Source organism: Tupaia chinensis, unplaced genomic scaffold, assembly GCF_000334495.1.
Source record: "Tupaia chinensis unplaced genomic scaffold, TupChi_1.0 Scaffold000687_1, whole genome shotgun sequence".
NCBI classification, from domain to species: domain Eukaryota; kingdom Metazoa; phylum Chordata; class Mammalia; order Scandentia; family Tupaiidae; genus Tupaia; species Tupaia belangeri.
In genome coordinates, this window is record NW_006160210.1 from 118920 (window position 1) to 119190 (window position 271).

Here is a 271-nt window from a genome sequence, read left to right on the forward strand (position 1 = left end):
AATAGATTCAATAAAAAGACATAAAATTCAATTGTTAAGTGTTCTCATATCTAAAAACAGAGCATGGGGAATCAGCAGTTAGCATAATGGCTATGTCGCTGGACTCCCACGTAGTTGACCACAGTTCGCATCCCAGACCGGGTGGCTTAAACTCACCCTGGGCACGTGTCCGTGCGTGCCCAAGATCCCGAGAGGAGAATGGAGGAGAAGGGATTGTGGCGTGACCATCCCCCCTGGGGGGTGATTTCTCACTTTCTGTCTCTATGTCTCT